The sequence below is a fragment of the Bidens hawaiensis genome, unplaced genomic scaffold (assembly GCF_021521415.1).
Source record: "Bidens hawaiensis isolate Kalapana, Puna unplaced genomic scaffold, B.hawaiensis_p1.1 tig00059883_1, whole genome shotgun sequence".
NCBI lineage: Eukaryota > Viridiplantae > Streptophyta > Magnoliopsida > Asterales > Asteraceae > Bidens > Bidens hawaiensis.
The window spans coordinates 49,669-63,444 of record NW_027500779.1 but is presented as its reverse complement, the minus strand read 5'-3'; the positions used below and the strand labels follow the sequence as shown (position 1 = coordinate 63,444).

General features: G+C 36.1%; 1 pseudogene; it reads left to right on the top strand.

Annotated features, from left to right (window-relative positions):
* The first annotated feature begins 9,573 nt into the window (after nucleotides 1-9,573).
* LOC143602812 (uncharacterized) lies at nucleotides 9,574-12,008 on the top strand (annotated as a pseudogene).
* Nucleotides 12,009-13,776: the final 1,768 nt, after the last annotated feature.

Sequence of the window (13,776 nt, the reverse complement as noted above, 5' to 3'; positions counted from 1 at the left end):
TATAAGCGAACTTGTATATAGGCGAAGTTAGATACAAGCGAACTTGTATATAAGCGAGGTTAGATATAAGAGAAACTTGTATATATAAGCGGACTTGTCATCTGGCGAACTTATATGTGGCGAACTTAACCAGCAGGCGAACTTATTTCAGCAAGCGAACTTAACGTGCAACAGCTACGGGTTCTTTCTTAACCCCCGTTATCATCTTCGTTTTAACGTGTAAACCCTTTGATATGATATTAACCAAACCTGTGAACATTCCCATGATCATTTTCGGGTAAAACTCGGCCCGAAAAAGTATAAAGTTTGGACCTTTAAGCTAAAAACGTTCAATACTAGATCTAAGGTTTATTTAAACGAGCCGTACATGTTTATAGGTCCATTACATTCGTTTTAGCATCAAGTTTACAACTTTACGTTTCGTGTATACCCGATCTATTCTCATTTGAGGTTTCAATGGCTAAATGTTTATAAAAACGTAAACTTTAAGATAAAAAAAACATACCTTTACGTGTTCGTTAGGTCACGGTTAACTTGGCTGTGAACTTCAAATCTGGTATATAGCTAGTACGCACAAGATCTATTAAGGTATGGGCTCGGTTTGGGTCCTCGGGTTGCTCCTTTAGCTCGCGGCCGATTGTGGCTAGGTGTGTGTGTTTTTTTTTAGTGTGTAGAGAATAAGGTGGATAAGATGGATGGAAATGGAAAGGATTAGGGTTTTAAGGGGTATTTATACTCCCTTAAGCACATGGACCCAAGGCCCATCTTTACTTTTTGGTCCATAACTAATCCCATCTAATTATCCTACTTACTCTTTCATATTTTATTATTATCATTGTTATCATTCCAATAACTCATTTATTTCACCCGACGCAAATAATATATTAACTATTATTTTAAAAATTTAGGGACGTTACATTAAGGTAAGTGTATTAACTATCACATCGAGTATGCACACAGCTCTGAAAACATAACAATGAAGTGTGGCAAGAAACTCACCTGAATACAGTTACATTCACCGTTAATTGTTATTCCTTTCCTTAGCTGTGCATGACTAACTGTTAAATAAACACAATATTAAATACTGCTCTAGCCCTTCTTATTGTTTACTTAATTAATCTTAAGCGTCTAAGCCGGTTTACTTCATTGATTCGTTAATCGGTTAGTTACTCGTTACTCGTTAACCTTTTAAAGGTATCTTTCATATATTAAATAAAGTTCAGGGGCTTCTATGCAATTAAATCATTCTTCTCTAAGTCCAGGGACTGTTCTGTCATCTTATTAAACTTCAAGTTCATTACCCAGTTCTTAACGAATTGGGTTCATAACGAATGAACCTATTCGTTACTTTGTAACGTATTCACTATTATAACGAACTGGTCCTTTTAACGAATTGGACCTCATTCGTTTGGTCTGATTAACGAATTGAACTTCATAGCGAATTGAACCCTTATAATGAACCAATCCTCATAACGAATTGGCTTAACGATCTGGGGCTAATTCGTCTTCTTTCATTAAAGAATTGGCATATGAATTGCTTAACGAATTAGTTAGCAAATGAAGCTAATTCGTTATCCTTCCATAGCGAATTGGCATAACGAACCGGGGGTTAATTCGTTATGTTCCCGTAACGAATTAGGGTTAGGTTAGGTCAAAGAATGTCAGAAACATTCTCTGACAACCTTTAATACTCGCGCCGCCTTTATTAGACGGCGCCGCCGTGCCGGAAAACCGGGGCGGGTGGCCGGAAAAAACGTATTTTACCCTATTTTACACCGTTTTTTCGTCCCGTTCGATCCAGATCTTAGCGTAGGGCGACCCCTATAAACTCATCTTTTGATCGATTTATACCCAATTCCCTCCGGATTTCATGACTTTAATGGTTTAGGGTGTCGGCTCGTCATTTCGCGGCTAGATATAGCGGGTTTGGATCTATACAATATCATACGATCATTACCTCGGGTTTCTTGGTGATTTCGAGAGAGAGAGAAAGTAGGATGAGAGAGAGCTAAGTGTGTGTTTTTGATGGTGTATGGGGTTAGCGGAAATGAATGGATTAATGTATAAGTTTGGTTTATATACTATAGGTCATGGGCTCAAGCCCATAGTCTTTTATTCCTTTCTTTTTAATCCAAGTGCATAACCATATTTATTTAACCCAGCACTAGTCCGACTCATAATAACTCATATTTTTATTTTAGTAACCGAAACAAGAAAACGGGATTTTACACGTAGTCTGTCTAACTTCATATATTTTTTAATCAGTCTAGTCTAATGTATTACAATTTAATATGTGTATTTTAACTAAACTGATTTTTTTATATTAACGGTGTTTAATACTAGTGGACATGATTTTTATAAATCTGAAATGATCCGAATTATTATGACACTGAATATATGGTTGAAGATATGTTTCTTTTAAATAACAAATTGCCTTTCGGAACCATCTTAAGCGTTAATGGTGTAATTAAGGTCTAGATCGACAAATAATAATTATAGGATCCACGTTGTTATGTCTCATTCATTATTTAACTTAGTCAATTTACACGTTAGGATAATCCGTCGGATTCTCCGTCTTGTGCGACTTGCTTAAACTTTGTCTTATCTTCTAATCTCAATATCATTATCATGTGAGTTTACATATCCCCCTTTTTCATCTTTTAAATTTGGGGGTGACATATATACCCTATTTAAATTACTCATTTTTATTTATTTATCTATTCATAACACAATTCAATATATGTTTATGTGTGATTATTGCATGCTCTATTGATAATGCTCTATGTGCTTAATTGTATTATTTTATGTTTGGTGGTTGGTATCTCATCCTCATCTATCATCTAATATGATCATACATTTACCCAAGGTACTTTGATTTCGTATCAATAAGAACGGGTCCACATCTATTTAGTTGTTTACATTTTCATAAGAATTGTAATACTCATCATTTACATATGAATTGTGATTTCTCTCTCTCTCTATCTCTCTCTCTCTATATATATATAACTAAAACATATGTATTATCACCAACATTGTGTTGACAAACTCTATTTTCATACATGTTACAGGTTATAAGTAGTTGATAGTATTCAAGAGTGAAGACAATAGTTTGACCTTATGATATCTATTCATATTACACAAAAGAACGATTTTATTTGATTTAATTATTGTAATTGTGTACTTTATTTAATGTTAATGTTAATGAAATTTGAATATAATTGCCACATAATTAAAATGCAATATATCTAAAGTTATTTTCTATTAGTTTTTATTATTTGAAATCTAACAAGTACATCATATACTTTAACATTCTCAAGCAAGTCTTTTCTCAATGAAACAAATACATATCGCTTAAACACGTACTTCATTGCAGAAAATCATCTTTCAACGCTTCGCGGTTGCGACATGTAATATGAGAGCACACTTAATAAACAGTACACTAATACAAAATGAATGGTGTTACTTTGTTTGAATCATCAATTGAACAAGACTTGCTAAACCATTCAAGTTTTCAAATCGTTTATCTCCTTTCAAAAAAATTATAATTGGGTTGGGTATTAGGCTAAAAATTAAATAGAGTTTAATGAGTTGGGGTTGGGCTTAAATAATTGGGTTGAGTATTGGACTTTAAAATTGTTATTAAAGTCAAATTTAATTGAAAAGTTATTGATATTACTTTATATAATTATATTTGAAAAAAAAAATTATTTTATTTTTTATTGGGGCAGTCTCAAATTTTAATGGGGTCGTCTTGAAATTTCTTTGGGCTGGGGTTAAATTTCACAATGGTCGTCGGCATTTTTACACATACACTAATACTAATTTTTTTTTCACAAGGGATGGTGGATCCCCTTAGGATAAGATTAGGTCCGCCAATATTTCCAACACATCAAGGTGTCTCTGTGCATTGAATGTATGAGCACAAAGAGTATATGGTTAGAGAGGGGTTGAGTTGGAATATTTTATCATTTGGTGGAACCTCCAATTTATAGTCGTAGATGCATAACGATGAATGGAGACTATTGGTCCACGTTTCGGGGGCATACTGGGTTGTCCCCTTATAACATTTCGAAATTTCTAAAATAATATTAAATATATTATTCTATATTGGTGGAAAAGTTTACTCGGGTGAGTGGAGAAATTATAAAATAAAGTAGGAGTTATTACGAGTCGGGCTTGTGTTAGGTTAAGTAATATTGGTAACGGACTTGGATTTGGAAGGAAGGAGGATGGACCATGGGCTCAAGCCTATGATCCATAAATATAAACCTTACAATTAATTCATTAATTTCCATTTCATTCCAAACACCACCCAAAACACACACCTTAGCTATGAGATCCGGATGGAATCGGGTATAACCGACCAAAACCCGTTAGATCTAGTCACGAAACGACGAGCCGACACCTTAAACCGTTTAAAGTTATGAGATCCGGATGTAATCGGGTATAAACCGACCAAAAGATGAGCTTAGGGGATCACCCTAGCTCAGATCTGGATCGAATGGGACGGAAAACGGTGAAAACGGTGGTGAAACAAGTGAGATCTCGCTTTTCCGGCGAGATCCCGGTTTTCCGGCGATGACGGCGCCGGAAAAGCGTGTACGAGGTTGAAAAGAATGTCAAAACCATAACCCTAGTTCGTTAGAGGAGACATAACGAATTAGCAAGCAATTCGTTATGCCCATTAGTTAAGAAGAGATAACGAACTAGAAGCAATTCGTTAAGTGATTCGTTACTTACCCAATTCGCTAAGCCGAGATAGCGAACCAGATGACGAACCAGAAGATAACGAATCAGTTAGTTCGTTACTCACCATTCGCTATGTTAAGATAACGAACCAGCTAATGAATCAGATCACGCAGATAACGAATCAGGCTTAATTCGTTATAGCAAACAAGTTAGCGAATTAAATGATAATTTAAAATCCTAATGGAAAATGTGTTAAGACAGTTAATGGAAATAAAATTTTTCCAAGCTGACCTGGCAGCTTAACCCCAGCCAGGGGCTCTGCCCCTTGGACCCTGTTAGGGGCAGCGCCTCTAGAACCCCACTACCAGGGGCGCTGCCCCCGGACCCCCGCTCGTTGAGGGTTATAATTGAACTAGAATGTGATATGGATAGTGATAGAAATTAATACGCGTAATTGTTATACAGTTAGCCGTGCACAGCTTAAGAAAGGAATAACCTTTAACAGTGAACGTAACCGAGTTCATGTGAGTTTCTAGCCCAATTTTCTTGTTATGTTTTCGGGGCTGTGTGCATACTCGATGTGAAGTGTGAATACACTTACCTTAAGTGGTAAATGTATGCTATAATGTTTGATATGGTATATATATAGATGTTACGAATGGATGTCTGTCGATGTGTGAACGATCTTCGGATATTGCACGTGTAGACAGGGAGAGTAACGTTTGTCGGTGCGGTGAACGATCTTCTGATATTGCACGTACCACCAATGGGAATGATCTACAAGTGGTTATTAGTGTGTGTAAATGTTATGATGTAACTTGATTATTATGTAAATGATGAAATGATAGAAAGTGTGTTGTAGACAAGTAGAGGTAGAGTGTGATAGAAGTGCCAAGGGTCTAGGTGTTAGTAGCACGACGATAGTACGTGGTAGGGTAAGCCTATACGTGCCCTCGTTATTAAAGTGGTATAACGTGAGTGTGTGGTAGGGTAAGCCAATATGTGCCTTCGTTATTAAGTGGCATAACGTGAGTGCATGGGAGGGTAAGCCTCTATGTGCTTCCGTAAACAAGTGGCTAAGACGTAAGGGGCAGTTAAGTGGTAAGGTGAACAGGTTAGACAGTGGACTGTGTATCTTCGGATACGTATATAATACATGTAATGGTTGTATGGTAAGTTGATTGATTAACTAGAACTCACTCAGCGTAGCTGGCTTTTAGTATGCACGCAGGTGATCAGATTAAGGAGCTAGCATGAGGATGGTACATGGCATGGATTGAACGGCTGGCATCTGAAGATGGAAGAAATGATGTTTTGAATATGATGTTTCATGTTATGGTTATAAAGAAAAGATTAAAGGTTTTGTAACGAATGATCGAAGTTAACGTTTCCGCGAAAAGTTTTAGTTAACTCTGATTTGTAAGAACTGTGTTTATGAGTAAATCCGACGTTAAAGTGAGGCTACCGGGTTCGGGGCAAGGCCCCCCTCTGCAGCCACCTTTATAAAGATCGTGGATGCCGTTTTGCGTTGAGCCTACCTATTAGTACTATTGTCTCTTTTGCGTATATGTAATGGTGGTTTCGCGCTTGCTGTCTATACAGGTGGCTTTGCCTTGTTAGTGCCTTTTCATGTAAAGTTCCGACACTTGCGTTGGTTCAAACTTGTACCTTCTCTTGCACGGTGTTTTGGACGTGTTCGCCTGAGGGGGCTTGCTTTGCAAGAGTATTCCTTTTGGTGTCTTCTCCGGGTTTAACCCGGGTCCAAGACCATATCTCTCCAGTAATCAAACTAGACCATAAAATGTTATTGATTCATTCAAATAATCAATTTTCGTTTCTTGTTCATCTATACAAAACAAACAATGAAAATTTCTCTCATCCTATCCTGGTTCCCAATCCAAATCCCTAAACAAAAGCGTACAAGTTTTAGTGAACAAGGTACAAATTATATATTATATTGTTCCCAAATAAGAAAACTAAAATTTAGGATGATCTTGGCCGTTTAAAGTCTTCAAAACATAATCTCAGCCGTTTAAACTCACCAAAAACCTTCTAGAAGCGGCGGTTTGTAGAGGTTATTCACTGATGCAACAGTTATCAGACGTTCGCCCATAAACCCTAATAACTGACGAAGTGAACATGCAATCGTTTTCTTCTCCTGTATCACCCACGATACATACTTTTCAAAAAATTACTATTTCTTTCATTTCCTATAAATGCAAATCACTTACCAACTAGTAGAATTTTCTACAAAATCATATAGTGAACACCCATACCTTCACAATCGTTCCAAATTTCTCTCCTAATGGAAGCACGGCAGCCGTCCAACGGTGATATGAAACACAATCATGAAGGTAAATAACGATTTCGTTGTTTAACTATGTCATTTTAAAGTCGTTGGTGATTCTCATCCTAACATATAAAACGGTCGGTGATTGAATGTGATCTCGAAGCATCGTAATTGAAACCTCACACGCACTTCTGTGTGAAATAGATATGATCGATAACCTAAGCGAATCGAACCGAATTGGTGCATCAACATCCTTGAAGAAATTTCTGATTTGTATCCTTATTTTATCTGATCCCTTGTATGATCAACTTCATCTACAGGTTTTACAATTGGGGAATTAGAGATGAGCCACGAGGAGGTGATACTGCTACTTGAGTCATTTTTAACAACAATTTAGGTATTATAGGTATTATTATATATAATTTATTAAGACTGCCACATATAAAATAATTATTTGTAACTTTAAAATGTATTTATTGATCTATTGTTTATTTTGATGTACTTCATTACTTGCTTATGGCATCATTATAATAAAAGTTGAGTGTGTCGACCTGTTGATGTAGGCTTCCAATTTAGAAGTTGGGTTGACAAAGAATTCACAATTTATGTTTAAGTGTATCAATGACGTGGGTACCGAATACACAGTCACACATATGTAGATATATCTCAACAACGCCGTACTATCGGCCTCCTTCCACAATTAGGAACAAATCGGCCTAGCCACTTCGTGGAACTTGAGGAAATATCATCGGTGACACAAAATGCTACTAATGGGTAAACTAAGGAATCATCTTTCATCCATTGGTTAGTTTCAAAGAAACTCCTTTTTAACACTTTTTTGTTTAATTTCCATGTATGATTGGATATATATTATTTGTTGCATGTTAGGTTTGATTATGTCAGTACAAGAATAGTACAAGAATGCTAAGCATTTCTGACCCTAACAAGAATTATACTACTCTCAATGGGGTGGAGCATTGAAGAATACGGATCAAAGATATATGCTGCACATGCCATCCAGATTGAGAAAGTGAACACATGGTTTTGTACATAACAAATACACTCATGAGCTCCATTATCTTATATGGTAACAAATTAATCTTGTACTTTCACTGGCGAAGCTTAGTTAGCCCCCCCCGGTTTTTTTTGCGTAGTAGTGTAAATTTACCCGTTTTCGTCCGAAAATTTTTATATGTAGTGTAAATTTAGCCGTTTTCAGCCGAAAATTTGAGCTCGGCCCCCTCCGTTTATGAAATTATGTATACATTTTGAGTTTGTCCCCCCGGTGTCTTAGTTCAAGCTTTGCCACTGTGTACTTTGTTTGTTTGTTTGTTTAACCCGTAAACTGAAGTTTCATTAGCGGTCGATTTTAAACCAGGTCATTTTTTGCATTCTCTTTTAAATCTTGGACTCACACTAACCAAATGCATCAAGGATGTGGTAGTTGATAAAGCTCACAAGTATATGTATATGATGGAAGGATGAAGCCATGAAAAAGGTTCAAGCTGGCCAAAAAGTGTTTTGGTGTAGAAACATTTGGAATGGAATTTATATGTACAACATATTGAGTAAGATAGGCAATGCAAATTGAATACACAAGACCATGAGAAGTAAGGTGTCAACTGATAATAATTGGACAGAAAATCAACGACCATGTTTTATTGTTATTCAAGGGTTGAAGATCGGCAAAGCATAGAAACGCAAAAGATCATATTGAAGGATGTCCTATTTCAAATAAGCAAATTACGTCAAAGATGAAAGTCAAAGATTGAAAACTGGATCAGGAGGGAGTTATCGAAAGTCAACTGTTTGATTATACATTTTTACCATGACTAAAACTTGTAAAGTTAAGATCATGCAAGATTGAAATTACCAAAACTAGGATGGAACTAGATATGTGCATGCCAATAGAACTAGATTCTAAAACACGTCCAAATTAATGTTGCACAAGAAATTTTAAAGTTTTGGAAACAAACATTTATAAAAATTATGTCATTAAAATTTCCCATCGAACGGGTATAAAACTAGTTGTTATAAGTCTAAAACGGATTACTCATTATTCGAAAAAACAGGGACAATTAAGAGACACATTTCCGTAACCCTTCCTTCCTCCCGTGGCAATAATAATAATAATAATAATAGTTAGGGGGTGTTTGTGATTCCTTATTTTCATCAACTTATATCTTATAAACTTTTTGAAAAGTTAATAAGGTAATAAGGTGTTTGACAAACCATAAGGCCTTAGGGGTTTTAACTTATGGGCAAGGCAAAATAAAGGGGTTTTGTAAAGTTAAGAATTTCTAACCCTTCTTTCTCTCAAAACCCATTACACTTCTTTTAAAAAGAACGTCAATTTTAGTCATTTTGGTTTTCTGCAACACATAATTTAATCCAAATATTTATTTTAAAACTTCTTTTAAAAAATTTATAAATTAATAAGGACTTTTTTCAATTAAATAAGGAATCCCAAAATCAAACCGTTGCCTCCACAATCAACCAACCTCCGTTCACCCAACAACTACCGCAACCGCCGTGTTCCTCCGCCAGGATCACAACAACAATGACTCAAAATAATTAAGCCGGTGAAAATGCCGGCATGTGTCCTATTTCACCTAATTATTGTTCCCCACCGATTTTCATCTAATTTACATGGCTTTTTCAAGGTACCTAACGTCGCTTATTATGTTTGCTCGCACTTTGCAAATTGCTTCCTGTGCAAATGATTAGCCAGCTCATTTTCAATCCTAAGTCATCACCAGCATGAATAACGAGATAATAGTCGTATACTGATCGGCTGATTGTTTGGTGTTGCAATAGTCTATTGCCTTGTCTCGTTTATTAGGCGTTATTTGAGCACATATTATGTTCGTGCATTAGTTACTTGATATGCATTTTCAAACCTGTACATCCCGCCTAGGGTTGTATATAAACCAAAACCGAACAAGGCCTTGCTTAAATAAACAACAACAACAACAGCCATACTCAGTGAAATCCCACAAATGGCAATGCTATAAGCAGGGTCTGCGGATGATGGCATGTGGGCAAACCATACCTCTATCCCGAAGAATAGAAAGGTTGCTTCCAGAGAGACCCTTAGCTCCAAATCGTTTTGCTTAAATCTATATGATAATATTAGAAAACTCATTAAAAAGTATTGAAATCTTTAACAAACAGTTATAAACAAACAAACAAACATATACAGGCGTAAACGAACAAGTTATTGAGCGTTCAGGAACACCATTGAACGGACATGACCTCTGTCCGTGTTCGTTCATTTAGTTAATCGAACGAAAGTCCTTGTTCGTGTTCGTTCATTTATTAAACGAACGAACTTCCCACCAAACTGTTCATGACAATTCGCCAATGGTTCAGTTCGTTTACAGCCATAATCCTGCCTGTTTAAAGTATGGTATCTGTATTATTTTAACTATCTCACATGTCTGGCATGCTAACAGAGGTGATATATCATTCTATGCAGGTTATTGGCTCTTGCCAATGTTAAAAGGGCAGCACATTCCCTTCCAATCAATAAGACCTCTTTCTTTGAAGTAAACAATCGTGGATCCCAATTGGCAGTTAGGTTTTCTCGCTCCTATCATAAACTATATTCACAATATAGCATTCATGGAAAAGGCTTCACTTGTCATGCATTTCATCAAGCAAACAGAACCTTATGGAGTTATAAACATTTTCAAAGATTATATTTCGTATCAGCAAGTACTAAAGTTTCACACCATGCTCAAAATTGCATGGAGAATAGTTTCACAGATTTGTACGCATAACTGGCCATCACAATCAATGAACAGGATCGCTTGTGCAGTTAGCTTTGCTTTGAGTAGATCACAGCTGATCGGTCCTGGTATATTAGCTTTTGTGTTAGGTGAGCTGGCGTGCACACAAAGATCATGGGCTGAAGCTGATGGGTTTTCTTATAAAACCGATCTTTACACACACGCACAAGACGGACGCGTTTACTTAACTTCGTTTATATTCTCTCTTGTGGAAGTTTTAATATTATGTGTTAGAGCAGTATACTTAGCTTTTTTATTTGCACCATCTATTACTATGACTCCATTTGCTGACTCGTTTGGTGTTGAGTTTCGTAAGAAATGGTTACGGTGTGTTCATTACACTTTAGAAAAGGCAGGGCCCGCATTTATCAAATGGGACCAGTGGGCTGCTTCAAGGCCCGATCTTTTTCCTAACGATCTATGCACCGAGCTTGCAGACCTTCAAACAAAAGCACCAGCACATAGCTATGCTTACACAAAGAAAACTATAGAAAAAGCATTCGGTCGTTTATTACCCGAAATATTTGAAAATTTTGAGGAAGAACCGGTAGCTTCTGGAAGCATAGCACAAGTTCATCGAGCAACTTTAAGGTTTCGTCATCCTGATCAACGTATCAAGCCGATTCTTGTTGCAGTTAAGGTTAGACATCCGGGAGTTAGTGAAGCGATTAGACGGGATTTTATTTTATTAAATTTGTTCGCGAAAGTGTCGGCATTTATTCCTACTTTGAAATGGGCATACAACAATTTGCTGTTTTTATGATGTCTGAAGTTGATCTTTCCCGAGAGGCGGCTCATTTGAGTCGGTTTATATATAATTTTAGACGATGGTAAGACGTGTCATTCCCGAGGCCTTTGTATCCACTTGTACATCCTGCTATTTTAGTGGAAACTTTTGAACATGGTGAAAGTATTTTGCATTATGTTGATGAGCTTGAAGGACACGTAGGCATTAAATCTGGGCTTGCTCATATTGGGACTCATGCACTTTTAAAAATGCTTTTGGTATGTATTTATATATTCTTGTTCTCTTTTCTGCCTTATTTTTATATAGGGTATTAAGGAGCCAAATGATATTTCTTTCCAGATATAACTAGTAACATTTTTTTATTATAAGTTCTGAAGGGCACTTGCACCAAAATGTAACATTCTCTCACATTTTTTTCCATTGTCTGCGACTTAATTTACTGCTTACCATCATATGTAAAACACACTTATATTTCCATGTTATTGTATTTAACATTGTCATATAATAAGTGGTGCTCGAGCCGGGGGTCTCACGGGAAGCAGCCTCTCTATTCCTATGGGGTAAAGTCGTAGAGGTAAGGGCGTAAGGCTGTCTACATCTTACCTTCCTTAGACCCTACCATAGCTTTGCTATTGGTGGGATTTACTGAATAATACTAAATCTTGATGGATTATGGTTTTACACGACTTTATCTTGTAAACTGATTTTTAAAGTTCGATTTCATATCTTTTGTTTACGAAGTATTTGAATTTCTCTTTTTTTTTCTTCTCTTTTTTTTATTTGTTTGAATCTATTTTTAATTACCAAAGCGATACGTTTTGATATTTCAAATGGACCCGCTACAACTTAGTATGGTTCTCTTTATTTACTAGTTTATATAAAGATATGTTTTTTATCTTGTATAGATGTTTATAGTTTCTTGAAGTGTGCAATCTTAAAGAAAGTGATTTGTGACAGGATGTTGAGAAATCATTTAAGTTATGGAGTTCTGCAGAAGGTGATACCTTAAATCCCGCAGACTGTATGCAACAGTTGCTTGAGCAAGTCAGGCGTCATAGAGTTAATATTGATGACAATGTGTGCACTGTAATTGTAACTACTTTGGTTTTGGAGGTAATTTCTTACATCTATGAACGATTTTTCTCGAATATTTTTTTTCTTTTTTAGTGTTAATGGTTTGGCTCAGCTGGTTATTTTAAGGCTTTGGCCCCAACCGCTAACTACGGTTTCAGAAACTACAAACCAAACCGGTCGGGTTGGGTGGGTTGATCAAACCGCCCAGCTTAACGGTTTTGAAACTGATTTTTTAAGTTAGTTTCTTTCAAAGTCATTAGTTTGGAGTAAAAAGTTGAAAAAGATAAAAAAATATTTTAAGAGTATAATACATATTTTTCTAAATATGAAAAACAAAAATAAAAAAATTAAACGTAAATTCCAAATCATCCATCGAACAATATAAATTTTAAACCGGCCAATTTGCTTTGGTTTGATCGGTTTCAACGGTTTATGAACAACTTCTTCACTTACCAATGTTGATTTTTCGGTTGACCAAGTTTTTGAAATTTTCTTGGCTTTTCTTGATTTTGGTGCAGGGTTGGCAGAGGAAGTTGGACCCTGAGTATGATGTGATGCATACATTGCAAGATCTTTTATTTAAAACAGATTTGGTGGAGGATTTATTCTATATAATTGAACGACTCATGGCTCCATAACAAAAGGTTACATAACCATTCCTCCCCTAAAAATGTTATTTTTAAAATGTGTTTTTTCAGGAATAAGAAAGAAAAAAAGAGTTCTAGCACTACATGATTTTATTGTATTGTAACCAACAATAAAACACCAGCACCCTCGAGATCAGAAGGGACGTTTTTTTTTCTTTTCATTCTGATCGCTTTTTGTATAACTCGAAATGTGTTTATCCTAGTCAATTTTGATTTTGATCTTGATCTTCCCTTGTGTGGCGTAAAGAACTAAAGAAGATTGAAAAGGTATCAGAAAAGAAGTAAAAACGTAACTGAGTGCAGAATTGACGAAACATCAAACATTCGTTTGATGGGATTTCATCAACGCTGCACTCAATGATGTTTTAATTTCTCTGAGAGTTCGGCCCGCCAGACTTGACCCGATTGATTTTTGGCTCTTCTAGTTAATGGGATTATGCTTATATAGTTTATATGTAATTGTTGGTGACCAATAAGAATAGTGGTTGATTTATGTAGTACGCATCAAGCGTTGTACTTCATGTGTTAGCTTACATG